This window comes from Lepisosteus oculatus, unplaced genomic scaffold (genome assembly GCF_040954835.1).
Source record: "Lepisosteus oculatus isolate fLepOcu1 unplaced genomic scaffold, fLepOcu1.hap2 HAP2_SCAFFOLD_52, whole genome shotgun sequence".
Taxonomy (NCBI): domain Eukaryota; kingdom Metazoa; phylum Chordata; class Actinopteri; order Semionotiformes; family Lepisosteidae; genus Lepisosteus; species Lepisosteus oculatus.
Window position 1 is genome coordinate 1,274,174 of NW_027168064.1, and position 27,689 is coordinate 1,301,862.

Below are 27,689 nucleotides of genomic sequence, written 5' to 3' on the forward strand. Positions count from 1 at the left end.
ACCTTTCCAGGTGAGCAGATCACAGAGTCCGAAATGAGCTTCCTCCATCAAGCAAAGTACCTGAACATGACTCTGTCTTCATAAAAGCGCCCCTGTAATAAAGAAATTAAATCCAAAATCAAGAGGGCAGTTGCCTACTGAAATACAAGAAGTCATCAATTTTAACCTAGCAACACATTAAAGGCTGCATCTATACAAGTGCGATTCTAGAAATGCTCACCAGATTACGTTTTAAGAAGGAACTGCGCCTCAGGTTCCGCCGAGATCTTAACTCGGATGGCAGGATTCAGAGTCCGGAGTGTGGACTGATGGCGAACGGAGGGTCCACATACTGTGGATCCCTCAGTGATCTTCCGCGTATTCAAACCGCCAGCGTGTGACTCCCCTGTCCCTGTGACCTCATTGCTCTGCTCTCTCCTCTGTGCAGCCGAGCCCGACTCACGGTAAAGTGAAAAAAAAGATGCCCTCAACGTGAGATTTACTCTGGAGCGAGGATAGATGTTACCTTTTTATCATTTAACAGGATGTATGTGATGTGGCGACTAGGTTCAATTTTGTATCCTCTTTAAAAGATTAAGGACTGGGGTGAGCGTGATTTACCACCCTTTCAGATAAGAACCCGACTTGCGCACCGTTTAAGCTGCATAGACTCGGTCGTTTAACTCTTCTCCGTTAGCAGGGTTAAGGTTAAAGAAAAAAAAATAGCTGACTCCTTTTTTTTGCCAGCCGCTAGCGCTGATTAGCAAGGCTTGTATTTCATGTTTTGCAAGTTGCATCCATTTTAAGAAAAACAAGTCGCGTTAAAGACAGGAAATGAATACTTGCATTTAATTAAGTCTAGCCGTAGGCGGGGATCTCCTGTTTACTAGACAGGCGCTTTAACCAACTAAGCCACAGCGCCCCAGGAGTGTTGTCCTTTTGCAGCCACTTGGACACACCACTCAGACACATCTGCATTCGGTGTGTGCTCCGCCTGCTCGCTGAGCAAGTTGCCACCTTTACATACAATAGCAACATTGACACCAAGAGAAAGGATGACAAATGGCTTTTATCTGGAACTTTTCATGTCCAAGGAGCTCAATGTGCTTTCTGTGTACAACAGGGCCACTGAACTCCACACTGGCCACTGAACCACAGCAGTGGCTTGCTGGCTTGACATCTCCCAAGGAAAATGTTGAAATCACATGTGGAACAGGAAAATGACCCTCGAGTACGTGGGGAAAAAAAGAAAAAGATCATCTGGAGCGCGCCAACCCATGTCCGGACAGCCCAGTTTCGTCAACAAGGTGGCTGAGTGGTTAAGGTGATCCATTGTGCTCTGCAGGCATGGGTTCGAATCCCATTCTCATTGCTCTCCATGTCTGACACGTGTGCCTGTTCGACATCGGCCCTCCTGTTGTTTGCTCCGGTGCTAGAGCCGTACATTTTCTAGCAGTGGCTGAACATGGTATAGTAGGCCAACGTCGGTATCGAGCAGTGACAGTAACAGTACTTACTGCGCCCCATAAGAAATCGTTTGTCCCTGTTCAAAAGAGATTGTGCGATGTCCTGCGGCGTTCGTAAAGCAAACCTTTGACAGTTTGAAAAGAGGAATTTATTCTGCTTCCTGTGCGTGCAGTAGTTACAAAGTTGAACGTCTTTACACGATCTGCTGCAGTTTTCAGTGGGCAGGCTTTGTCAGATGGCTTGAAAAAACGCACTGTGTTTCGGCTCGGGAAACATCATGAGCAGTGTCCTGCATGTTTTCTGTGTATAGCTGTCTTTTAACGCATACAGAATTCATTCGAAATCATTGATTTCTCCAATTAACAAGGGTCCCTTTTTGAACCTGCGAGAAGCATTCTTTCAATGTAACAGATTTACTCCGGGGAAAGCCAGCATGACATTGAGAGTAGCTCAAGCTTTCAGCACCCGTATCGGACTGCGTGTATGCAGACACCGCTCAGAATCCCCTGTAAGATTCTCCCTCAATTCCGTTTTTCAGTGCTTTAGCTCTTTCAAAAGGCTTCGCTTTGCTAGTCACAATCCAAGGCTCATGACAGCATTTGAAAACATTCGCCACTGCGTTGGCCGGGAATCGAACCCGGGTCAACTGCTTGGAAGGCAGCTATGCTCACCACTATACCACCAACGCACACCCACAGGAAGCCTGCAGGACACCACCAGAGAATGCTTTTTTTAAATTTTTTTTTTATTAAACAGAATTTACAAATACAAATAAAACAAGAGGATCAGAGTCATGTACAAGAGAAAAAAAACGCAGCAGAAAAAAGCATTTAACTACCAGAGGTAATTAAGTAATTATGTGATCAAATTGTATATTTTACACGTATCATATTTTCCTTGCTTTAATATTTCTCAATTATTTATAAACTTTAGTTTCAACATGCATGCGTTTCCTGTAAAAAATAAAACTCAGCACACAGTTTTTCTTTTAACAACATTTCGAGTACCTCTGGCATTCATGAAAAAGACATACACAAAAGCAAATAACTAACTCTAAGACTGTCTAAACTATTGAGTTTTTCAAAGAACCATGAAGAAAGATGTGAAGACGGGGGTTTGAATTTAATCCTTTCTGTAGGGGGTTTAGACTTCTAAGTCACAAGCTGGGGTTTATGGCAGGAAAGGGGGCTTTATTGTTCCTTGCATGCAATAAACTCATCTGTTTTACTTCATCTCGGGATCAAGAACCTTATTTCTTCTGTTACAACAAATTTGGCGTAGTTGGCGGATGCTCCAGAAGGCGCAGAACTTCCCATCGGCAGGAGAGACGGTCAGCGCGCACATAACTAAGAGGTAAGGACTCCTCTTTTATTTAAAAGTCCCGACTCTCTCTGACCGATTGGGAAATCTCTGCTCCCTGCGAGAATCGCCCGAGATGACGGAGTAAACGTGAGTTTCTGAATTCCTCTGGCCTGGGGAAGGCACCGGTGTATGTAATGGGTTGGTTGCTGTAAGCCCAGAATTTGGTCTGGCAGGGGTTCCGCGGTATTGTGTACAGGCGTTCGAAGCTGGTGTATGCCTTAATTGGGCGTGGAGTTTTGAACGGGTTTTGGACCCTTACCGTGAAGTTCAGGACTGGTGTGGGTCTTAATTGCACCCGGAGTTCTGAAGGTCAGAACTGGTTTGGGTCTTAATTGCACCCGGAGTTCTGAGGCTCAGAATCGGTGTGGGCCTTAATTGCGCCCGGGGTTCTAGAGCAAGTGGTGCATTAAATGCACGTAGTTCAGGACTGGTGTGGGTCTTAATTGCACCCGGAGTTCTGAAGGTCAGAACTGGTTTGGGTCTTAATTGCACCCGGAGTTCTGTGGCTCGGGATCGGTGTGGGCCTTAATTGCGCCCGGGGTTCTGGAGCTGAGTGGTGCATTAAATGCACGTATAATCCAGGATTGGTGTGGGCTTTAATTACGCCCGGGGTCCTGAGATTAGCTACGCCTTGATCGTGCACAGATTGGAGTGGCGTGGTTTCTGGCGTGGCGTGGTTTTTTTTTTTGTTTTAAAGGAAACAGGAGTAGAAGAGATATATGTATGTTTTTGGTGTTTTCCTTGTTTGTGAAATACATATACACACGCACGACACTAACATAAACACACCTCATAATAAAGAGCAAAGCATTAAGTAGCAGGATTTAAAGGACGTTGAGACCCGAGAATCGCCCTGATTGAGCTCAGTGCGTAAGTCCACCCCGGGGCAAAAGCAGCGATGCTGGCGTTCTGGGGATGGTGAATTACTGATCAAGAAAGGGGGTTTTCGAGGTCTCGTTTCTTACCTGTGAACAGTGCGGTGTAAGTCCTCTCTAAAGTCTCGGAGAGGCATTTAGATCTGGAGGTAACAGACGCCCTTGGCTGAATGAGTGCAGTAATGCACAGGTTTTTCCAAGTGAAAACATCCCCCTACTGAATGAGCTGTTACCTCACACACGACAAAAGTAAATCTTAATGAGACCGAACATGTGCGCTAACTGATGGTTTGAGAAAGTGGTGGAAGGGTCCGTTTAAATATCGGAAAAGTGTAAGTTGACGGAAAAGAAGGAGAAAAATATGGAAAAAGCTGAGTTTGTCAGAGGGAATTTGGGGGCGAAGACGCCTGTAAAGAAAGCATATATGAGTATTGATTGGCAAAAGCACAAGCATGTAGCTCCCACCCTGGTGCACGGCCGGCACCAGTGGTGGCAGATACATGAGAAAATGTATGTGACTTAAAAGTGTGTTTACGGGGAAAACAAAAACCCGGAAGAAAATATATTTTACTCGCTACGAAAGAGTATAGAAAAAAAGCTAAAAGAGGCAGTACAGGAGAATGAGAAACTAAAGAAGGAATTAACTCCTGGTCACGCTGCACTGGTTAATGTGCTGCAGCCAGCGACTAAGTTATATCCTGCTCTCCCACAGGGGAACAAACAGGCAGGAAACGAAAATAATTGGGATCAATTCCCTCAGTGGCCATATGGAGAAGGGGGGTCTGATTGGGATAACACTTGGTATGAGTGTGATAAAGACGGATCAGGGTCTCCCCTGTTAGAGGGAGGGCGCCCGCAGATCTGTACTCTCACTCGAAGTGGGAAAGGACTTGATGTAGCAGGGGCTGGCGCCGTTGATGACAGTGCCACTCTAACACTGTCTCGCACCCCGTCGAGGGGGTCTGCAATCGCACCTACCTTCCCTGATTTCCCCCATACGATCAAATCCAAAACCGTAAGATATTGACCGGTGGGCTAAAGTACCGCACCCGAAATTAGAAATGCAGCGAACCTGGAGTGCGCTTCAGGAATTAAAAGGATTCATGTAGAAGTAAAACAAGAATACAGCACATTGTATTACGAAGAGAAAAATATATTCTCGATGTGTATGTGTGTTTTATGAATTTGTGTGCCGGCATGTATGTGTGTAACTGTGAGTTTTGGTATACTAAATGACGGTGTGAGTGTGTTTAGCCAGCGGGACTGGCTAGAGACGTAACTAAAGAGACTTGACGAAAATCAACTTAAGGAGATTGGAAAATATAAGAGAGTCTGAAACGTATAAGTACAGTACAGGTGGACGTAAAAGTAGTTAAACAGTTTTTGTATTATTATAAATTATTATAAATTGTAATTTATACAATTAGTTGCAATAATGGAAACAATTTGGTTTTATTCGAATGTCTCGAAACCAGACATGCTGAAACGGTGTAGGTTTAGAATCGAGACTGAAATTCCCTCCTCCCTTGAAATTCCCTAACAGATAAGGGTACGTAACGGCTCATGCGATGCTCAGTTGCAATTTGTCCCAAAACAAACAAGAACAGCAGCTGAGGGTTTGAGTTTGAACATGCACTGTATTAAAGCAGCTTTTATTTCCATTGATAAATGCTAGATATTCCTACAGAGATTCTCCAGGTGAGTAAGCGATTCCTGTTTCTGTTTCTATTTCTGTTTCATATATATATACAGTATATATATGTTACATGTGTCTCTGCAATAGTATAAATGTGTTATACACTATCAGGGGCTGCTTTTTTGTGCACCTCATCTACAACAAGGGTTTTTTTTTCATTTATGTTTGTGGACCTTCACCATTTGAGGAAGTGAGTTAGATAAGAAAGTTACAGGTATGGTGAGCAATGACTGACAAAGGCACGTACTGCGTATTCCTTACAGAAGTGTAAGCAATTTGTTCTAAAAAACACCGGCTAAAGTCCAACATCGTTAGCAATCTTATTACTTAAACAGAATTAACATCAATAAACTGTAAGGTGCTGGTACATGCGAGTAGATTTGATCTTCTATTAAACAAAAATGCAATTACAGCTCTAAAAAGGTCAACCTAGACTTCTGTAACAGATCTGTTCAGGTCATCGCTGTTTCTCTGACCTTGTGAGTCTTTGGAATTTTAAAAGTGTATTTTGCTTGCCTTTCATGTGGTCTGTGTACAAGTCACTGTGGCGTATGCGGTCCTACACAGCCTTGCTATAGACGTGACGAGCCTCCGCTATGTTGCAATGGAGAACAGGTTCAGTACGGAGCTGCCGAGAAAATTCAGCTGGAAAGCTCGTTGCAGAAAAGCATCGTTATCTGTGTCCAGCGGCAAAGCGTCCATCGTGGGTGCTGAAGAATCGATTTCACAGGCTGCGGGTCCAGGCGACTTAGAGTGTTAAAGGTCCCAGCGAAAACGAAACGGCGCTGGTCCTTTTACACGCACGCACGCAACCAAATGCAAAGGACGCCGTAGTCGGCAGGATTTGAACCTGCGCGGGGAGACCCCAACGGATTTCAAGTCCGTCACCTTAACCACTCGGCCACGACTACAGCAAGCGCCGCGGCCGCTGCCTTCTTGCTACAATCGAACAGGGAGTGCGAGGCGGCGGCGGCAGCGGAGGCAACTTTTTTCAAGTTCGCTCTCGGTTTAAGAAACCTTTTACGCCATACGTGCAAGCACACACACACACACACCTCAGAGGACTTAAGGGTGGCTTCAAGTTGGAATGATAAAGTCTCCCCGTTCGGACATGAAAACAGAACGTTCTTAGACAGAAAGCAATCAACAACGGAGACATGTGGACGACGATTTTAGTCACTGCACTTTGAATAGCATTTTTACTCCAGTTACAGGAGATGCACCAATGGCCCTTGACCTACGCTCTTACCAATGCCTTGAACATTCAAACAAAACAGCCCTCAAGTCCTGCGGTTTAATATAACGCTGTTACGTGTCGAGGCAGTATTTGACTCCGTCCTACCGTTGAGACACGGGGCGTACAGATGCAGCTATTCAAAACAAGCGGGCGATACCACATTATTTTGCGGTGCGCTTTACGCAGTCTACCACGAGTTACCGTAAATTCTCCTATAAAACCGCAATTAAAATAATAGTATCCGGAATTTCTGCAAGGTGGAGCTAATAAAGCTCAACCTCTCATGTCTGAGCTGTCGCCATCAAAGTCTTTAACGAAGATATTACTAATAGTATTAATAATGAATGACCTTGGACAAGCTGTAAACTCAAAGTAGTGCCCTGGTCCACATTCTTTTTTTCATTGACCGTCTTTGTAAAAGTAACACCACAGCATTTCGCAATCACGCATTTGTTTCCAATCATGCAAAGTACAGTAATTTTTGAGAATCTCCGATTCACCATGCCTTTCACATGCTCATAAAAGAGATTGATTTAGGAACATAAATATATTACTGTATGCAAACTGTACTGTATACAGTATGTATATGTACATGTATATTTAATACTGTTAGGCTGGGCAAACGATTTTTTTAAAAGAAATACAAAATGAGATATAATGATGTGAACCTCTCAGGTTCCTCGGTAACAGGTTGCCGTCATGTATATGAACTATAGAAAAGCATTTGCCACAACCCGTAAATTAGCACGCAAGTGCGGGCTGGTGAACACAGAACTGTATGGAGATCATCTCCAGCTCCGAGCTCAATTGCAATGAAAAAACATGCAGAACAGAACTGGAGAGCAGCTGAATTTGTGCTCAGTAGGGTGGGGAGGACTCAGCATTGCTATTGTTCTAATTGGCATGAACTGCAGGGGATCTGAATCAGAACATGTCAGTTAGTTCGATCATTGCGTCAATATGTAGGCCACGTTAATACAGAATTATTACTTTGTCTGTCTCGTCTTTGTATATAGCTGAATGTCCCTGACAATTTCATGTTAGTTTTTAAGAACGACATTGGTGCTAATATATACATATATAGCATATAAGGAACACGTAAAAGTTTAGTCCATGCTGAAAAGATAAGAAAACCGCCACAACGTTTCATCTTGGAATAAATCTTTACTTGTTGTTTTGCAGCCTACCCATTCTGACCTAACTCCTCCCTTGAAATTCCCTAACAGATAAGGGTACGTAACGGCTCATGCGATGCTCAGTTGCAATTTGTCCCAAAACAAACAAGAACAGCAGCTGAGGGTTTGAGTTTGAACATGCACTGTATTAAAGCAGCTTTTATTTCCATTGATAAATGCTAGATATTCCTACAGAGATTCTCCAGGTGAGTAAGCGATTCCTGTTTCTGTTTCTATTTCTGTTTCATATATATATACAGTATATATATGTTACATGTGTCTCTGCAATAGTATAAATGTGTTATACACTATCAGGGGCTGCTTTTTTGTGCACCTCATCTACAACAAGGGTTTTTTTTTTCATTTATGTTTGTGGACCTTCACCATTTGAGGAAGTGAGTTAGATAAGAAAGTTACAGGTATGGTGAGCAATGACTGACAAAGGCACGTACTGCGTATTCCTTACAGAAGTGTAAGCAATTTGTTCTAAAAAACACCGGCTAAAGTCCAACATCGTTAGCAATCTTATTACTTAAACAGAATTAACATCAATAAACTGTAAGGTGCTGGTACATGCGAGTAGATTTGATCTTCTATTAAACAAAAATGCAATTACAGCTCTAAAAAGGTCAACCAAGACTTCTGTAACAGATCTGTTCAGGTCATCGCTGTTTCTCTGACCTTGTGAGTCTTTGGAATTTTAAAAGTGTATTTTGCTTGCCTTTCATGTGGTCTGTGTACAAGTCACTGTGGCGTATGCGGTCCTACACAGCCTTGCTATAGACGTGACGAGCCTCCGCTATGTTGCAATGGAGAACAGGTTCAGTACGGAGCTGCCGAGAAAATTCAGCTGGAAAGCTCGTTGCAGTTAGGAACGATGCAGTTTCACCATAAAATTCCCAGCTTCGTTTATTGTTAATATGAAGGGCATGGATGTAATTTGGTATGTGTGTCCCCGTTTCTTGCATGCATTCAAAGTAAAAAAAAATGTACTTGTTTGAAATTTTGGGGTTGTCCAAAGGCAGTATGTAGCACAAATGTGTGTCAGGGGTGTCGATCACGTTGTTACAATGCGAGCACAGTTTCTCTTTACATTTGTGACTAGAGAGGTTATAAACCTCACATTTCTCACAAAAGACCCTGCGCTCACACTTACTAACACCCGTCGCTGCATTCCGAAAGTGTCTCGCCAAACATTGAGAGCTACGACAAAAGACCTTACAGGCCGGGCAATTCTGAATTTCTGCATCAATTTCGCAACACTGGGGATCTAAACAGGTTTTACAAGCTTTAACACAGGCGTGTGCGTTCTTGTGGCTATACGCCGCATGGTAGTTAGTGCACAAATATGCCGCCCCCACAAAAGCTTTAATATTTAAAACCCCATAAAAATGCTCTTCATGCAGTAGAACAAAAAGTATTTTAGAATTAGGTGGTGTGGGCCCCGTTGTAAAATATTTCCAATCACCCTGGTCGTGGTACAAAATTTTAATGACCACCTTTAAATGTTTTTCAAAAGCGGTAATGTCTGACAAACTCATTTTCTGATTCTCTGAAAAACCCAACTCTTTGTGCATTCGTTTAGCGCCCTGTAACATTTCCCCATTGGTACAACCTTCATTCAACAAACCGTACACACTCCCGGTGAAACACAGATTACCGCCCGTGTAATGTAAGTCGATAAGGTGCGCTTTTTTCTGAGCAATTACCCAGAACGGATTTAAATCTTCGACGGGCACCCCCCTGCATATTCCTAACTATCGTCAACACTAATCGGAGGCTGTCATCGGTGAGAATTTCTGTGTGGCTCTGTAAGAGGTCTGAGATGTGGCTAAAAAAATCAGCAGCATTTAATTCTCCGGGTTGTCTCCTGCGTGAGAACAAGGGTTTGTTAAAACCACCCGCAGTCAAACGCAGCTGTACAAAATCATTCGCCCCGATGTTTGGAGAAAGTTCATCCAATATTCTCTGGACTGCACCATGCACATGTTTAGTCATTTATCCCGGTGGGTCTTCGCCAGTGCACCATGAAATAGCATTATCAGGTAACGAAATCCAGAGGTTAGATCAGCATCTTCTTTAGAAAAAACGTCTAAGAGTCTAGCGGCGTAAACCTGGATCGGTTTTGGAAACACTGAATGTACACTTGCTAAAGCGGCTCTTAGATTCTCTAAACCCCGCTTTTTATCCACCTCATTAGTGCCCACCTTTGATACTAACTGTGCAATATACCGCACTGAGTCTCCCACATCACCAAACACCAAGTCTTTAGGCGTGTTATTATTTCTCTCCGAAGGCTTGACACGTTTGGTTTTGGTCAGTGTCTTAACAGCCGTCTCCGATGCAGTCACCACCTTAGGGTCCGACGTTTCCACCACACTTTTTTCACCGCTCGTCGATACAGCTGCTGTGTGAATAACGCCAATGCTCCATATCTCAAAATCAGAAAACTACACTGTGATAAAAATAAAAGACTTTTCAACACAACAATCAATGAAATCTAAATGGTCAAAATCAGAAAACTATGATAACTATGATAAAAACGCCACATATGTGGCACATCCTTACACAAAGAGCTGCGGGAGAATGGAACAAGTTACCCGGACATGTTGTTACACCGGTTTCCTTTAAGACTGTGGTGGTGCTACTGGTATGGCGGCATGGTTAACGGCATACAGACCCCTGGCACAGACCACTTGTGCCAGGGGTCTGTATGCCGTTCCCAAAATCCACCTGCTGGATTTTGGCAACTTCAGGACGAGTGGGAATTTTCTCCTATCTGTCAATTCTGTTTTGTTTTGGAGACTCTTGGCTGCCTATGTTGAACAGTGCAGCGTGAAGGAAACATTTTCCAAAACTGTGTCAACTCAAAAGTTGTAAGAAAACCTCTCCAGCTGCTTTAACTCTCTTCATTTTTGTCATTTAATGTGACACTCGATGTATAACTGGAGCCTCACATATGCAAATGGTGAGGCTCCAGATCGACACCCAGTTCGACACCACTTTACAGTATATGACAAAAGCATGGCAGACTGTGCCGGACCGGCAGATAACTTCTGCTTATTTTTACCATATTAAACATTGGAAATCCTCCCACTTGCATTTGTGACACTTGATTTTGGCTCCACCTAAGACACTCTTAAATCTTCAAACACTTTTCTCTTCTCCTGCAACACTTTTGTCTGTCGGCACTATGTGGCAGCGTTGCATGACAACCCCTCTCACCATGGAAAGGAAGCTAACAGCTTTGGTAAGAGAGGAGAGAAGGACCTGGCCCGTACGGGGCTCGAACCCATGACCTTGGCGTTATTAGCACCACGCTCTAACCAGCTGAGCTAACCGGCCTCACGGCGGTAATCCTCTCTGTGCTGCAAAAAATCAATCTCAGGGAATTTCTTTTGCCCTCCTTTGAATAGAAAGCCGTGTAATTCAGTGTACGGGCTTTCTCGTGCATTTTCATGGTTCTTGTAACCCAAATCCTACACTGGCCTGAAGTGCCCCACCATTTCACAGCATTTTTCAGCTGATTTAAAATGTACCTAAAGGAGAAGCATTATTGAAGACCATCAATTACCAAAAGCTTTTGTCAAAGGTTTTGGTGGTCATTTTTAATGACCACAGAGCGCTGTGACCTCGGTTTTACATCTCATCCAAAAGACAGCGCCCTTTTACAACACAGCGTCTCCGTCACTTTGCTGGGGCACTGGGACCCGCACAGACCTCAGGCTGAGCGCCCCCCCCATTAACACCGCTTCCAGCTGGAAGCTTTGTTTTTCCCTGTAGCTCACCCTCATCCGGGTACTGACCTGGCTCACACCTGCTTAGCTTTAGTGGGTTTTCAGTTGCGAGTTGCAAGGGGATGCAAGTGATGGAGCCGCTCGCTGCAAAAGCCACTGCATTGGCCGGGAATCAAACCCGAGCCTCCCACACGGCAGGCGAGAATTCTACCACTAAACTACCAATGCTCAGTGCCTGGGCCTTCAAAAAAGACGCTTTTTTGGTGCTCTGTGCAAAACGCGTCGACATCTGCAAAATGCCATTCGCGGACGCTGATGAACTTATTTCCAAGGCAGCGGGTACAAGTGGTTGGGCGTTTTAAAACCACCAGGAACAGCAAAGAGGCGCGCTTCTTTGCTTACGCCGGAACACACCAACTGGAGGCGGACATCGTAGTCGGCAGGATTCGAACCTGCGCGGGGAGACCCCAATGGATTTTTAGTCCATCGCCTTAACCACTCGGCCACGACTACAGCGAGCCCCGCCACCGCTGCGTTCTTGCTACAATCTTACCTGGATCGCGAGGCGCCGGCGGAAGCCTATTTCAAAGTCGTTCTCCGTTTCAAAAAAACATTTCCAAAATACAAGCCTTGCAGACAGACACGCCTCAGAGGACTTAAGGGTGGCTTCATGTCGGAAAGATAAAGTCTCCCCGTCCGGACATGAAAATGCCACTTTGTTACACACAAAAAAAGAATCAACAACAGAGAAATGCCCACAAACATTTGAAAAGCCGCACCACGTCGCACTTGAAATAGCTCTTACATTAGTGGTAGACGCAGGAATCGCCTTTTTATTTACGCTCTTACCAACGCGATGGAAAGCAAAACAAAGCAAAGCAGAGCAAAACAAAACGAACAAACGAAAACCCTCACGTCCCGCACTTGCATATAACGCCGTTACGTGCCCAAGCGGTATTGTACGTCATCCTAGCACTGCACCCCGGGGCGTAAGGTATATGGGAACGAGCACACGCCACGAATCGTCTCGAATCACTCCCTACAGCTGTAAGGCGCCTTGAAGCGTGCACCCCCAACATTCTTCTTTGCGCATCTGTGAAAGGTAAACTCTTGAGCAAACTCTGAACCAGCTCTAAGGAAACTAATCCGATTAGACGTTACTTTGACTCATCTTTTTACGCTCAGTGCTGGATTGCTCAAACTCCAGCTAGGGTTAGGGTTAGCATTCCCACGCTACTTAGACACTTTGTTTACGCTCAGTGCTGGATTTTGGGAACTTCAGGACGAGTGGGAATTTTCTCCTATCTGTCAATTCTGTTTTGTTTTGGAGACTCTTGGCTGCCTATGTTGTACAGTGCAGCGTGAAGGAAACATTTTCCAAAACTGTGTCAGCTCAAAAGTTAACACTTAAGCAAGTGTTCTCATAACTTTAGGAGGTTTCGTGAAAATGCTACAGGCGTGCCAAAATCGTTTTTTTTAAATTCAAGGTGACTTTACCGCGGTTTTCATTTTCAGATTGTGAATCAAAAAAGGCATTTAATTAAACACACGATTGCGATTTTAATCAATTACTGTATTGATTGAAAGATACATTCTGTACAGATACAGTACAGTCACATTCTCCTGTCGTCCAGTGGTGTAAAACGAATTAGCAGGTGCTTGAGATAACATCCCACTGAGTGGAATGTTCTCATTTGTTCTCAAGTGTAAAAAGAGGTGATAATTCTTAATAATTCCGTGTCGCATTAACTAACCTCTTCAGTTTATTCCGCCAGACAGTACATTAATATAATTATATCATTATTAAGTTGTTTAGATACGCAATTCCATATTATATTCCCTGTTAATCAAATTCTAAAAGTATGCATTTGTTAGATAACAAGCGAATTCACAGAAAAGGTTAAAATACTATCACTTTTCACAAAGTATATAATCCTAATATGGTCAGAAGGAGCACGTAAAAATGTTTCCCAAATAACAACATGTAAGACTTTGATGCTTAAAATGTTTAGGGAGAAATGGAGTACTGGTGTGTATTTTTTTCTTTAAACTACCAAGACCAGCAATATACAGTACAGTTTACATACATTAATATGTTTATATTCCTAAATTAATATCGTTTATGAGCATGTGAAAGGCATGGTGAATCGGAGATTCTCAAGATTTACATTGTATGATTGGAAATGAATGCGTGATCGGATCAACTAAATGCTGTGGTGTTACTTTTTGTCAATGAAAAAATAAACTCTTTTCGTTTACAAAGACGGTTACAAAGAATGTGGACCAGGGTAATACTTTGAGCTTACAGCTTGTCCAAGGTCATTCATTATTAATACTCTTAGTAATATCTTCAGTAAAGACTTTGATGCATAAAATATTCCTGCATAATTAAAATATTTATGATAAAGGTGGTAGGTTGTGTACTTTTGTCCAACAGAACAATCTTGCTTTTATAAAATATACCGCCTTTTTAATGTTTAATGATTAACATGCTGTAATACACTGTTTAAATTTAAAAGTCTAAAGAGTATACACCTTAAATTCTTAATTGAATAAAGATTGTCCCTCAGCAGTGATCAGGATTCAAAACTGACGTTTTCTGGTGACAGCTCAAATGCTGTACAGGAGAGGTTAACCTTTATTAGCTCCACCTGGCGATTTTACAAGGTGATTCCGGATACTATTAACATAATCTAATTTGCGTCCGGTATGATGCGGTATACTGCGACACTCCCACCGTGTTATACCGCAGCATACCCCGCTTGTTTTGAATGGCTGCATATGTATATAGACTCTATATATACATTTGGTGCATGCCACAATTTTGGATGGTGGTGGAGGAATAGGGATTTTCTCAACACGGCAGGGACTCCAGTTAAGAATGCTGGGTTTATCTCTGAACTATTAGAAGCTTTGCAGCTACTGACTGAAGTAGCTGTGGTGATGTGTAAATCACATAATAAAGAAATGTTTCCAGTAACTCGAGGGAACAACTTTGCAGATGCAACTGTCAGGTGAGCAATACTTGTAGAACAGTAGTCTGAGACCTCTGTGAAGCAGAGAAATGGACATGGTTAGAAAAGATTATGGGGCTGCAGGATGATGGGGTGTGGAGCTGACAGCACACCAGACGCCCTGCATGCCCTCACAGCCTAATGCCCTTTATAGCCCGACAAATGCACTCTGTTGGACACCCAGGTGGGAGTCAAATGGTGTGCCGGTTACCCAAAACTGGGTGAGAACCGGGTTTGAAGCAGTAACCACTTATGTGGTATCTGGATGTAATGTTTATCAAAGTAACTCAACTCAGTTCAGGTGCGGGTGCAACAGCTCAAAAGGCCTGCTCCTGAGGAACCTTTCAAACCGGGGAAATTGAAAATTGTAAAGGGAAACCTGGGCTCTTATAATCTGTTTTCCCAGTGGGTTGCTGCCACTGCCTCTGTGTCTACCAAACACTTGATAACAGAGATAAGCCCTCGGTGGGCACTGCCCTGCCCCTTGTATTATGATCAAGGAACACACTTCACGGGGAAGGTGTGTCAGGCTGTGGCTGCATTGTTCGGAGTGAGATGGACTGAGATCATCCTCAGTCTGCTGGAACAGTGGAATGAAGGAACAGATCTCTGAAAGATTGACTAGACATCAGACTGAAGGAACGCCATGGGATGCGGGCTGGATCAAACAGAACTGTGTAACAGCCTGTTTGATATCATCACGGGCCAATCAATGAAACTTCCTGGAGGGACGAATTTAGCTGGACGAATGGATTGTTGAATTTGCTAATTCCCTATTGTAGTATTGTAGGTTGCTAGGACTTAGCAAAGCACATCTATGATGAAGAAAAATATATATCATAATTATAATCCAGATGATTGGGGCATTGGTGCATGGCTACAGTCTGTGCTAGGAACATGGAGAGGGTCTCTGGTTCAATACATATTTGTGGGTCTGGTATTATTCGTTATGATCATATCGTTAATATCCTGTTTGAAAAACATGTGGACTAAAGCTGCTGCTTCTGTGCTAATTGTACGCCCTGAAGGGATCATGAAGGTCAAAAAATGATTTCATGGGAAAGGTTCTCTTATCTAGTGGCAGAACCTGATGGGTAGAACAATATAGCTTTAAGGGGGGTTACCCTTGGGAGTGATTCCCCTAGATGCAAATGATTATTGTGGTTTGTTTGTTCATAATAAGATGTTTTGCAGGAACGGAACAAAGAGAAATTTTACAACTTCAGCTAGAATTGTTCTACAAAACGTCACAGCTGAGGCAGGGGAACAATGTGTAGATTTTTCTAAGAGTTATTACCCAGTTGTTGACCAATCTGTTGACCAATGTTGACCAAAAAAGCCTAGGATTATGCTGGGCTCCAGCCCACAGGGATTTACCTGTGCTGTAAGAACTAATGAGTGAATAAGGAGACTGGATTCTGGTGAAAGACTTCAGGAAAAAGAAATGGTGTTCACTCAGGTGGAGGGGGCTGTACCAGGTGCTGCTGACCACTGCCACTGCTGTGAAGGTCACAGAAATGGTGCCCTGGATTCATGCTTCCCACTGTAAAAAGGTCACAAACGAACTGAACAAAGCGCAGGAGTGATGTCTCCACAAGGACAGATGGGGATAACCTGCTTGGGACTGATGTGCACAGCCTTTTTCCTTTTTATGTAGAAGCCTGTCACCACCCCAAAAGAGGAAGAATCTAAACACGAAGCCTCTTTGTATACAAACTGGCTGAATGAAACTGATAATGAGGGGGATATGAGTAATTTGTGGTATAAATTGATAAATCATACTGTAAAGTTAAAGAAATTTAATGCATCTTGTTATATATGTGCTTTAATGCCTCATTCTACAGCCTCACCCATGCGACTTTTTATGAAATGTACTCTTTTATTAATATCATGTTAGAAGGCTTAGACGCTATCAAACAAGAATTAAGGGGAGTTAGATTAATGGCACTTCAGAACAGGTTCGTGCTGGACCTTCAAAATGCAGCATCTGGAGGAGTCTATGCTTTAGTAGGAGACTCCTGTTGTACATATATTCCAGCTAATGACTATGATTACGGAAATCTTACACTCGCTATTCAGCATTTAAAAGAACTAAAAGACAAGGTGAATAAAGAGAGAGGCATAAAAGATACACCGGCTTTTCTCTCCTGGTTAGAATCACTGTTTGGGCCAGGGGGAATGTTTTTCTTTTAAGTTACTAACACCGATTATAGGGGCTGTGATACTTGTCTTCCTGTTTTTATGTTGCTGTATGACATGTATTATTCCAATGCTTCGAAATATGGAAATATGGTACCTAGGGGGATAAACTGTTCATCCTTCCAGTCTGGAGAATTGGCAGCTGTCTGTCGTCAGTAAGTGATCCTTAAAAAATTAATAGTTCCATGACAGTGTGCATCACCAGAAAATCAATTTCAATGCATTAAAACTCTTGTTATCCTTCTGATCATTGAAGTGTCATTGCCCCAGCACTGTATACTCTTACTTTTGACGCCTGTCTGAAGTTGGATCCATTTCTAAGAATGGTGACTCACATATCCTCATGCTCAACTTTGGCTCAACCACACAAACTATGAAGTTAATCATCTGCTTTTGCTCCAAGATTTATGTTACTAGGCTCTCTCCTGGGGATCCTCGTGTTCAAACTTTGCCCTTATTGTGGATGATCCATGACAGAATTCAGGGAATTCAGAATTCTGATACCTCAGCTCAGATTCTGACTGGGCAGACTGTCATTGCCTGGTGTGAATGTGTGCATATCTGTTTTTGTGCATGTTCTGTGGCCTGTTGTACAGTACATCACAAATGAAAGGGAAATGGAAAACTAAAATAAGACTCAAGTGTTTTATCTTTCATTAACAGTGTTTCATTAGTATCTGTGCTAGATCCTGTCATCCACTGCTTACCACGACAGGCTCTAGCACAGGATAGCAGCTAATACATTTAACAATCTCACTGCACAATGTTGTATATTCAAGGGCTGATCTTCTGTACTTTTTCTTTCACTTTTCATTTCCTAGAAACTCAGTCCTGCCAGGAATAATCTGAGAACAAAATCAATCTGAGTGAAAATCTAAGCAGAGGAAGATTGTTTTACAGAGTTAACAAGGTCTAATTCAAGGTCATCAGCACTAACAACATTCTCTCTGGAGACAGGCGATAAGAAAATTGAAAGTGTGTATTGTTACATAACAGCAGAGACTATGAGTTATGCTATCATGAGAGTGGTGATGGATTTTTTTCATTGCTTAGTTTTGCAGGTTCTGTACATTTGAACATTCAAAGTGACTAAAGTAAAGGAGTTTTCCCTTTTTACCACATAATTCCCAAAGATCAACACTAATAGAAAGCCTAATTCCAGCCAAGATTCAATTACTGTCTCTCAGGCATCCCAGCAGTGGATTTCATGACTTCAGACAGCCATCTTTATCAGTGGAGAACTCAATGCTCTGAGGTTTACTGGCAGAGTCTCACACTGGGTAATATGTTGGTAAATAATGTCCTATGGAATTCTACTATTGATAAATTCTACTATGGAACTGCGATGTGTCCTGAAAAAATCTTCTATGATAGTGGTACAGTCCATCACACCCCACCTACAGCCTTTAAAAGAGAAAAAAATATTCTGATATTATGGTGGAAAAAGAGCCCTGGAATCTTTGTAGAAGGACCAAAGACGGAAAGAACGGGCAGTGTAACCATGGCGAAGAGAAGGGAAATATTGGAGAGAGCTTTTTTCATACACTTTTTATCATTGTTTTTCCAGCCCAACAATGATCAACAAATATGGGCAGGCGTCCTGTGCCAAATCCAATCTACCTTTCTTCCAAGCATACAGGAATGTCAGTGAATTAAATATTGACATATGAAAATACCCAAAAATATGCAATCACACATATGCAGTTTGAGCAAACATAAGACAATACCCAAGTACCACAAACTACCAGGCATCATTAGCAGTTCAGGTGGGGAGCTGTGTCAGCATGCGTAGGCTGCAAAGGAACAAGTAATAGGTCTATTCCATGCTTAAAAGAGAAGAAAGAAAACACAACATTTCAGCCGTGGAGCCCTCACACCTGAAGAAGGCTCCACGGCCGAAACGTTGTGTTTTCTTTCTTCTCTTTTCATCTAGTGTCATTAGCCAGTTCCTGTCAAAATAAAATAGAAATGGATAACATTCTAGAGAGAGTTTGAAATACCAAGGTACAATTTAAACCATATTTCTTCCACTACAACCACAATATTTTGGAGAGATCGCTGAGCCTAACTGTTCTGGCATGCCCGTTAGCCTCCGTCCTGCTTCAGCAATGAATGCAACGGGGCACATTCTGAGGGAGATGCGGTCAATCAGGTTGCAGGAAAACCACGCTATGCTTTTTTTTGAGATCCTGAAAAGGACAGAGGGGCCATGTATATGTGTGCAGCTGGATATGTAATTGCAGGTGGCGTAGCAAATTCTGCTGAAGCCCCACTGCCTGGTGTGGACGGTAGCTGTGCATGTTGCAGCAGAATTGTGCATGTGAGATCAAGGGGGCATGTCATGTGTTTGAGCACTTCACTCCCTTCCGGAAGCACGTGATTCCCTGAGTCCAAAAAATTTGTAAGTTCTTTGGATGACCTGTGGACCGATCTTTCACGATGAAGAATTCCTTAAGAAGAATAGATCTCGGCCCACCATCCCAATGCCTCCATCTCAAAACAGCAACCTCCCACTGCCCTTAGTCTGCAAGGCAGTCCTTTCAAGTGCGATGATGACGCCGGGACCTTCGTTGCCTATTGTACGAGCTGAACTTTTGTGCTCATCAATTCAACGCTCTTTCCATCAACTCATCTTGTCTTTTGACGCTTCGTGTTTTGTGCTCCTTTGACTATCGGCATATCGGGTGACTGCAAACACTGAAGTTCTTGCTTACGGAGTGTGGAATAGTGTTTTCAAGTGATCGCTGTTCTGTCATGTTGACGCCGAGTGAATCTTTCTTTGGCAACATGGGCAGGCTGACAGCAGCGCGAGCGAAAGTAATGGCAAATTTCTTGACTTATTTCTGAATGTGAATGTTCTTTAGAAAAGGGATGCGGCGTTGCTTCTCCCCCCTGTAAAGGTCACGCATTCCAGACGTGGTTATGAGCGAACAGTTGCCGCAAGTGTTTGAAAAGAGCAAGAGAGGAAGCAGCCCTGCCCCGTGTGAGGATCAAACTCAGGACCTTCAGATGATGAGACTGACGCGCTACCAACTACGCCAACGAGGCCAGCTGCAGTACTCAGCCGGAAAGTTTGCCTCATGCATTTGCCTTTTGATCTCACCGATACTTTTTTGGTCTGTTTCTGTTGCGAGTCTGTTTTTCAGATCTCACCTAGCACAAGTCTCTCTGGCTGAAGTGGCCTCTCTGCTTCAGCATCGTGCCCTCACTCAGCCATTAAAAACGTCACTCGGACTTCTGACATGCTGACATGAAATGTCAAGAGAGAGTGGCGGAGACGCTTAAGGCAGAGAGAAGATGAAGAGGGGGCGTGGCTGCGAAATGATTGACAGCTGCATGACGCTCTCCATGCAAGGCGTGACCACAGGCTAAAGGACACCTTTCGGCACATCAAGCTCTAAGCACACACCTGGAGGACGTGGGAAATGATCCCGCTACCTCTCGCATGCAAAGCGAGCGCTGTACCATGCAAGCTAACCCCCCTCGCTGGGGCTCATGCCTCGGTGTCGCCTAGTGCCGCTTGTTCCCCTCTTACCGGGTGCAGTTCACTGCCCTTCGTCTGCAAGGCAGTCGTGTAATTGCGGCTTTCTTGACGTATTGATGAAGGTCTGACTGGACGAGCGAATGACGCCTCTCCCCCGTCCTCAAGCTCGCTGACAGAATAAAATGGAAAGTGCTGCCGTGGCTCATTGGTTTAGGGGTATGATTCTCACTTAGGGTGTGGGAGGTCCTGGGTTCAACTTGCGGATGAGCCCTTGTGTGTTCTTTTTGTCCTCGTCCACAAGACTGGGAACTGATATCCACATCACCTTGCAGCATCTGCTTATGGCAAATGATGGAATGTGACTAATGACTGAACGAGCCTGGTGAATACTCATCACGTGGCACAATGAGAGCGTGCAGTCAGCTGTCCAAGGCAGCAACCTCATTGCTCGTTCAAAAGAACACGTACTGAAAACTCATCACCACTATGTCGTAAATGAGCACCGCGATCGCTTGTTGTCATGCGTCCTTACTTGGGAAATGCAGAAGCAAAAACTGCCCTCTCTCAGTCACCGAAACGTGTGCGGCTCGCCTTGCACTCTCTGCGCCTCGCATATTTATGGAGCTGTCTGCTCTTCTTTCTGTTGAAGTACGCAAGTTACGGGGCGTACTGCAGACTATGATGTGCTCAATGACAGCTTTCAAGATTTGAAAACTATGAGCTTGATGGCTCAAGTCGAACGAATGTGGTTGTTACGCAATTGATGATCAAACACACGTATTCTAACGATTCGTGAGAGTATGTTCTAAAGGTCCCTGGCTCGATCCCGGGTTTCGGCATTTTGTTTCATCGCGCCCTTTGTTCCTATCTCCAGCGCCCTCTGCCTAAAGTGACGCGTCCCTTTCTCAGCCCGAAACGCAAGCGAGACACCAGCAGCAGTCCCTACAGGTTTCCGTAGTGTAGCGGCTATCACGTTCGCCTAACACGCGAAAGGTCCCCGGTTCGAGACTGGGTGCAAACAGCCTCTTCTTGCACGCTCCTGCACTTCACAGAGGTCTTGAACCACCAGTCATTTGTTCCCAATGTATTTCCGGTGCCTTCATGCACTCTTGTACCAAACGCACGTTCCTTCTGTATGCGGAGCCGATCATTTGCAATTGGGCTGTGCCGACAGATCAGGACGAGCTCTGTCGGCTCAATAGCAGCGCAGGACCTGCAAGAACAACAGAAAGATTAGCATCCAGCGGGGGCTTCTTAGTGAGCCTAAGATCTCATCAAGAATCGGCTCCAGCAACAGGGCTGGGCGCATTGTTCCATTCTCCGACCACTCTTGGTGTAAACAAGTCCCTCCTGGTCTCTGCTTGAATTGCACTTTCCTACGTTTGCTTTGGTGTAACTGGCTTCCCCTGCATGGGCGAATGTGAAGAAGATCCTTAGTAAGTCATTGAAGAAACCCGAGAAGAGGTCGGAGTGGTCTCTGTCGTTCATCAACGATCCAGTCAGGCAGTACTCCTCTGTAAAGTGCCGTTCGTTCACATCGATTGGCTTTTTTTTGCCTTCATTCGTGCAAGTAGTAAAAGCAGACGCCCCTATTCTGCCGTGACCCGGATTCGAACCGGGGTTGTTGCGGCCACAACGCAAAGTACTGACCACTATACGATCACGGCGAGTTACCGATACACACGTGGCAGGGCGGAAAAGGCTGTGCTCTCTTCGTGTGACATAATTCGGGAAAGTCCTGACGTTGCATTTCAACTGAGCCCCAGTATACATCGACCCTTCGACACTCTGAGTGACAACTCTCTTGCGTGTTTTCTCATATTTATGTAGTTTGCTTGCATGATGCCCGGAACAGCAGGGTTGTGCACTCCCATATGGTCTAGCGGTTAGGATTCCTGGTTTTCACCCAGGCGGCCCGGGTTCGACTCCCGGTATGGGAACGTGTCAATTTTGCCTCCTGCTTTCCAAAAGATCAGCACTGTGTACGAAGGAGCCGCATTAAAACTACTCAACGTGCAAAACGTGCGAGAAGAGGGGGCGCTTGTTTCCAGCCGAAACTTCTCGCGTGTGAGACGAGCTGACCATCGCTGCAGGAGGTGGGAGGGTCACTCTGGTAGACAGGGCTGACCTTCGGCAATAGGATTTATACTCTCCAAGATGATATTTGCACTTTCTGGAGAGGCGATTTTCTCCACTTCAGTAGCCCGATTTCGTCGATTGCGTGGAGAGGGCTGTAGAATGTGGCGCCGTCTTTCCTGCTCCGTCCATGACAGGCGTGCTGGTCTCTGGAGAGAGAGCACGGTCCATCAGCGCACCCCAATAAAGGCACTGGAAGCAGCTGAATCGCATTGGCGAAGCTCAGCACTGGGCCGCTGGGCACATCTGACCACAGTTTCCGTAGTGTAGTGGTTATCACGTTCGCCTCACACGCGAAAGATCCCCGGATCGAAACCGGGTGGAAACAGACCAGACTTCTTCTGTCGCCACGCACAAAAGGGGATTGGGGATTCGCCTAGTGCTGTGATCGAACAGACCCACTCACCTCTTAGTGTGGCGGGATCTGCACAGTGCATGTCGCAGCGCATCCTGCTTTCACTTCAATGCGCGTCCTGATGTACCCCGGTCTCCCGCGTGACAGGTGGGGACAGGTGACAGGTCCACGTGACAGGTCCTATACTAACGAGGAAGACATCACTCTCTCCGACCCCCGGCATCGTGTCCCGACCCACCGTGCTGGAAGCCGACTCGTGCTGTGATTCCTTTACGGAGCAGAAATGACAACCGAGGAGCCGAGAGATCATTTCAGCATTTCGCGTCTGAACGGAAAACACAAACGACCAACTCGGAATGATTTGCCTTTGACGCTTATCAAAGCGTTCTTTGTGCATCGAACAGACCCACTCACCTCTTAGTGTGGCGGGATCTGCACAGTGCATGTCGCAGCGCTCCCTGCTTTCACTTCAATGTGCTTCCTGATGTCGAGTCGTGTGCCGTGCGGAGGCTCTGAAAGCGAGAGCAATGAAAAGGTGCACGACGCTGTGTTAGAAAACAGAGAAGTGAAAGGCAGTCCTTTCTCTAAGGAGGTAAAAGAAAAGCTACTCCCCGTCGGGGAATCGAACCCCGGTCTCCCGCGTGACAGGCGGGGATACTTGCCACTATACTAACGAGGAAGACATCACACGCTCCGACCCCCGGCATCGTGTCCCGACCCAGCGTGCTGGAAGGCGACGCGTGCTGTGATTCCTTTACGGAGCAGAAATGACAACCGAGGAGCCGAGAGATCATTTCAGCATTTCGCGTCTGAACGGAAAACACAAACGACCAACTCGGAATGACTTGCTTTGGACGCTTTTCAAAGCGTTCTTTGTGCACGACAACTGCGCCGCCAAGCAGATACAAATGGAAGAGGGCTAAGCCTCCTCTCTTTTAGCCCAGGTTCGATCTGTCTCCCAGAATCACCAGGGCGCACGCACACACACACACCCGTGCCGTTGAAGTACTCTGCTTCATTTCTAAGGGCAACTCAACATTCACTCCTACCCCGAGTGCAGAAAAGACAGCGTCTGCAGCAACAGCAGCTCAGGTCTCTGCACAGGAGCTAAGCTGCCCCCATCTCCTCTGCTCTGCGGCTCCTACGGAGTGGAGTCCTGCCTGGAGCCGTGTTTGCAGGCGGCGGCTCCCCGCACCCTGTCTGTGCGTCGTGTCCAAGAGCTCCTGGGAGGAAGAGAGAGCCCTCCGACTCGGGGGCTTTTCCACGGTCTGTGTGAGGAGGGGCGGGTGTGTCCAGCAGCTTATCGAGCGGAAGCCTGGGGCGGCGGAGAGCTGTGATCGTGCAGACCTTGAGGTGTCACCTCTTTGTCTGCTTTCCCGCCCTCCCTCCGCCCAAGCTCTGCTCCAAAGTAGCCCGGCAACCCCTCACACCTGCACGTGTCACAACCTAAGGTGTGGTCATGAGACACCCATGGGGTGTTGTTCTGTTCTTGCTAATTGTTTCCTGCCCGTCGCAGGCAGGAGTCCATGCGAGGAAGATGCACTGGACAGAGCTCAGAGGGCGCACCTGGGTGGCTTTCCTTCTGAGTGACGTTCCTGCAACACTCTCCCGCTACTCTTGGTGCGCTCATGCCGCAACACAGGAAGGCTGGAACAGGTGGCTGTGGGCTCTGTGCACCGCCGAAATAGCTCAGCTGGGAGAGCGTTAGACTGAAGATCTAAAGATCCCGGGTTTCGGTGTTTTGTTTCATCGCGCCCTTTGTTCCTCTCTCCAGCGCCCCCTGCCTAAAGTGACGCGTCCCTTTCTCAGCCCGAAACGCAAGCGAGACACCAGCAGCAGTCCCTGCAGGTTTCCGTGGTGTAGCGGCTATCACGTTCGCCTAACACGCGAAAGGTCCCCGGTTCGAGACCGGGCGGAAACAGCCTCGTTTTGCACGCTCCTGTACTTCACAGAGGTATTGAGCGACCGGTCATTTGTTCCCAATGTATTTCCGGTGCCTTCATGCACTCTTGTACCAAACGCACGTTCCTTCTGTATGCGGAGCCGATCATTTGCAATTGGGCTGTGCCGACAGATCAGGACGAGCTCTGTCGGCTCAAAAGCAGCGCAGGACCTGCAAGAACAACAGAAAGATTAGCATCCAGCGGGGGCTTCTTAGTGAGCCCAAGATCTCATCAAGAATCGGCTCCAGCAACAGGGCTGGGCGCATTGTTCCATTCTCCGACCACTCTCGGTGTAAACAAGTCCCTCCTGGACTCTGCTTGAATTGCACTTTCCTGCGTTTGCTTTGGTGTAACTGGCTTCCCCTGCATGGGCGAATGTGAAGAAGATCCTTAGTAAGTCATTGAAGAAACCCGAGAAGAGGTCGGAGTGGTCTCTGTCGTTCATCAACGATCCAGTCAGGCAGTACTCCTCTGTAAAGTGCCGTTCGTTCACATCAATTGGCTTTTTTTTGCCTTCATTCGTGCAAGTAGTAAAAGCAGACGCCCCTATTCTGCCGTGACCCGGATTCGAACCGGGGTTGTTGCGGCCACAACGCAAAGTACTGACCACTATACGATCACGGCGAGTTACCAATACACACATGGCAGGGCGGAAAAGGCTGTGCTCTCTTCGTGTGACATAATTCGGGAAAGTCCTGACGTTGCATTTCAACTGAGCCCCAGTATACATCGACCCTTCGACACTCTGAGTGACAACTCTCTTGCGTGTTTTCTCATATTTATGTAGTTTGCTTGCATGATGCCCGGAACAGCAGGGTTGTGCACTCCCATATGGTCTAGCGGTTAGGATTCCTGGTTTTCACCCAGGCGGCCCGGGTTCGACTCCCGGTATGGGAACGTGTCAATTTTGCCTCCTGCTTTCCAAAAGATCAGCACTGTGTACGAAGGAGCCGCATTAAAACTACTCAACGTGCAAAACGTGCGAGAAGAGGGGGCGCTTGTTTCCAGCCGAAACTTCTCGCGTGTGAGATGAGCTGACCATCGCTGCAGGAGGTGGGAGGGTCACTCTGGTAGACAGGGCTGACCTTCGGCAATAGGATTTATACTCTCCAAGATGATATTTGCACTTTCTGGAGAGGCGATTTTCTCCACTTCAGTAGCCCGATTTCGTCGATTGCGTGGAGAGGGCTGTAGAATGTGGCGCCGTCTTTCCTGCTCCGTCCATGACAGGCGTGCTGGTCTCTGGAGAGAGAGCACGGTCCATCAGCGCACCCCAATAAAGGCACTGGAAGCAGCTGAATCGCATTGGCGAAGCTCAGCGCTGGGCCGCTGGGCACATCTGACCACAGTTTCCGTAGTGTAGTGGTTATCACGTTCGCCTCACACGCGAAAGGTCCCCGGATCGAAACCGGGCGGAAACAGACCAGACTTCTTCTGTCGCCACGCACAAAAGGGGATTGGGGATTCGCCTAGTGCTGTGATCGAACAGACCCACTCACCTCTTAGTGTGGCGGGATCTGCACAGTGCATGTCGCAGCGCATCCTGCTTTCACTTCAATGCGCGTCCTGATGTACCCCGGTCTCCCGCGTGACAGGTGGGGACAGGTGACAGGTCCACGTGACAGGTCCTATACTAACGAGGAAGACATCACTCTCTCCGACCCCCGGCATCGTGTCCCGACCCACCGTGCTGGAAGCCGACTCGTGCTGTGATTCCTTTACGGAGCAGAAATGACAACCGAGGAGCCGAGAGATCATTTCAGCATTTCGCGTCTGAACGGAAAACACAAACGACCAACTCGGAATGATTTGCCTTTGACGCTTATCAAAGCGTTCTTTGTGCATCGAACAGACCCACTCACCTCTTAGTGTGGCGGGATCTGCACAGTGCATGTCGCAGCGCTCCCTGCTTTCACTTCAATGTGCTTCCTGATGTCGAGTCTTGTGCCGTGCGGAGGCTCTGAAAGCGAGAGCAATGAAAAGGTGCACGACGCTGTGTTAGAAAACAGAGAAGTGAAAGGCAGTCCTTTCTCTAAGGAGGTAAAAGAAAAGCTACTCCCCATCGGGGAATCGAACCCCGGTCTCCCGCGTAACAGGCGGGGATACTTGCCACTATACTAACGAGGAAGACATCACACGCTCCGACCCCCGGCATCGTGTCCCGACCCAGCGTGCTGGAAGGCGACGCGTGCTGTGATTCCTTTACGGAGCAGAAATGACAACCGAGGAGCCGAGAGATCATTTCAGCATTTCGCGTCTGAACGGAAAACACAAACGACCAACTCGGAATGACTTGCCTTTGACGCTTATATACTTCTTAGTGTGGCGGGATCTGCACAGTGCATGTCGCAGCGCTCCCTGCTTTCACTTCAATGTGCTTCCTGATGTCGAGTCGTGTGCCGTGCGGAGGCTCTGAAAGCGAGAGCAATGAAAAGGTGCACGACACTGTGAAATAAACATTAATAAACGCATATATAACGTCGAAAACACATCTAACACTAGGAGTATACAGCACTCTGCACAGTGTACGAAGTAAATTATTTTTGCAGTAATTAATTATATTTACTATATTTATTATACACGTGTAAATTAATTACTGCGAAAATAATTTACTTCGTACACTGTGCAGAGTGCCGTATACTCCTAGTGTTAGATGTGTTTTCGACGTTATATATGCATTTATTAATGTCGTCGATTTTACGGTTGCAATTCGACGTTGATTATACGTCGAGGCGACGTATATATACGTATAGCCGTATTTTCGCCGTGAATATACGTATATTCGACGAATCAATGCCCACAGCTTGGCATACAAGGGTTTTGCGGAGGGGTCTTGCCACCTGCCTGAAAAAAAAACAGTAAAATGTTTGAGTGCCTATAGAGTTTCTATTTTTATTTTCTTGAGAAAAGTTGATACCATTTCCTGGAAACCCCGTCCCCCATCAGTGCGCGGTGCCCGGGGAAAAATCTGTAGGGGGGCGTCTGAAATTCTGAGCGGGGGTGATATTTCGGTTGAAACGGAGCTGTACG

General features: G+C 45.8%; 13 non-coding genes across 13 annotated transcripts; 5 read left to right on the plus strand and 8 right to left on the minus strand.

Annotated features, from left to right (window-relative positions):
- Nucleotides 1-2,062: 2,062 nt before the first annotated feature.
- trnag-ucc (transfer RNA glycine (anticodon UCC)) lies at nucleotides 2,063-2,134 on the minus strand. Its single transcript has one exon. It is a non-coding gene; the product is annotated as a tRNA-Gly (tRNA).
- Nucleotides 2,135-6,208: 4,074 nt separating this feature from the next.
- Nucleotides 6,209-6,290, minus strand: trnas-uga (transfer RNA serine (anticodon UGA)). The gene has a single exon. It is a non-coding gene; the product is annotated as a tRNA-Ser (tRNA).
- A 4,772-nt stretch (nucleotides 6,291-11,062) lies between these two features.
- On the minus strand, nucleotides 11,063-11,136 carry trnai-aau (transfer RNA isoleucine (anticodon AAU)). Its single transcript has one exon. It is a non-coding gene; the product is annotated as a tRNA-Ile (tRNA).
- An 823-nt stretch (nucleotides 11,137-11,959) lies between these two features.
- trnaf-aaa (transfer RNA phenylalanine (anticodon AAA)) lies at nucleotides 11,960-12,041 on the minus strand. The gene has a single exon. It is a non-coding gene; the product is annotated as a tRNA-Phe (tRNA).
- Nucleotides 12,042-19,716: 7,675 nt separating this feature from the next.
- Nucleotides 19,717-19,789, minus strand: trnam-cau (transfer RNA methionine (anticodon CAU)). The gene has a single exon. It is a non-coding gene; the product is annotated as a tRNA-Met (tRNA).
- A 2,031-nt stretch (nucleotides 19,790-21,820) lies between these two features.
- trnah-gug (transfer RNA histidin (anticodon GUG)) lies at nucleotides 21,821-21,892 on the minus strand. The gene has a single exon. It is a non-coding gene; the product is annotated as a tRNA-His (tRNA).
- A 201-nt stretch (nucleotides 21,893-22,093) lies between these two features.
- trnae-uuc (transfer RNA glutamic acid (anticodon UUC)) lies at nucleotides 22,094-22,165 on the plus strand. Its single transcript has one exon. It is a non-coding gene; the product is annotated as a tRNA-Glu (tRNA).
- A 451-nt stretch (nucleotides 22,166-22,616) lies between these two features.
- Nucleotides 22,617-22,689, plus strand: trnav-cac (transfer RNA valine (anticodon CAC)). The gene has a single exon. It is a non-coding gene; the product is annotated as a tRNA-Val (tRNA).
- A 634-nt stretch (nucleotides 22,690-23,323) lies between these two features.
- trnad-guc (transfer RNA aspartic acid (anticodon GUC)) lies at nucleotides 23,324-23,395 on the minus strand. Its single transcript has one exon. It is a non-coding gene; the product is annotated as a tRNA-Asp (tRNA).
- A 1,169-nt stretch (nucleotides 23,396-24,564) lies between these two features.
- trnav-aac (transfer RNA valine (anticodon AAC)) lies at nucleotides 24,565-24,637 on the plus strand. Its single transcript has one exon. It is a non-coding gene; the product is annotated as a tRNA-Val (tRNA).
- Nucleotides 24,638-25,211: 574 nt separating this feature from the next.
- trnah-gug (transfer RNA histidin (anticodon GUG)) lies at nucleotides 25,212-25,283 on the minus strand. The gene has a single exon. It is a non-coding gene; the product is annotated as a tRNA-His (tRNA).
- A 201-nt stretch (nucleotides 25,284-25,484) lies between these two features.
- trnae-uuc (transfer RNA glutamic acid (anticodon UUC)) lies at nucleotides 25,485-25,556 on the plus strand. The gene has a single exon. It is a non-coding gene; the product is annotated as a tRNA-Glu (tRNA).
- Nucleotides 25,557-26,007: 451 nt separating this feature from the next.
- Nucleotides 26,008-26,080, plus strand: trnav-cac (transfer RNA valine (anticodon CAC)). The gene has a single exon. It is a non-coding gene; the product is annotated as a tRNA-Val (tRNA).
- Nucleotides 26,081-27,689: the final 1,609 nt, after the last annotated feature.